Below are 368 nucleotides of genomic sequence, written 5' to 3' on the forward strand. Positions count from 1 at the left end.
TTATTCAGTTCTAATTGATGAACTTTGAAACATTGATAATGTTTTTGAACTGAACTAAACTGAACTGAATCTGAATCGAACTGAATTGATCTGAATAATGACTCTGTTATGTGGTTAAAGCTTAAATTTGTTTCATAATTGATTAATTTTACAACTTTTTACAAATGTTCCTGTGTATTACTGCAAAGTTGCTTTGAAATAAACTACATCAGTGTTGCAACGTTCATCAGTTTTTCATCATTTTTAATGACCATATTACATTTGTGGCATTTATTTTATTACATTTATTTTCATACTTGTTTTCTTCTATTATTGTAACTAACTTGTATTCTGTTTATTAAATTTTATTTTTTTAATAAAATTATTAT

Source organism: Sinocyclocheilus rhinocerous, unplaced genomic scaffold (assembly GCF_001515625.1).
Source record: "Sinocyclocheilus rhinocerous isolate Xijiao unplaced genomic scaffold, SAMN03320098_v1.1 scaffold5118, whole genome shotgun sequence".
Classification (NCBI taxonomy): domain Eukaryota; kingdom Metazoa; phylum Chordata; class Actinopteri; order Cypriniformes; family Cyprinidae; genus Sinocyclocheilus; species Sinocyclocheilus rhinocerous.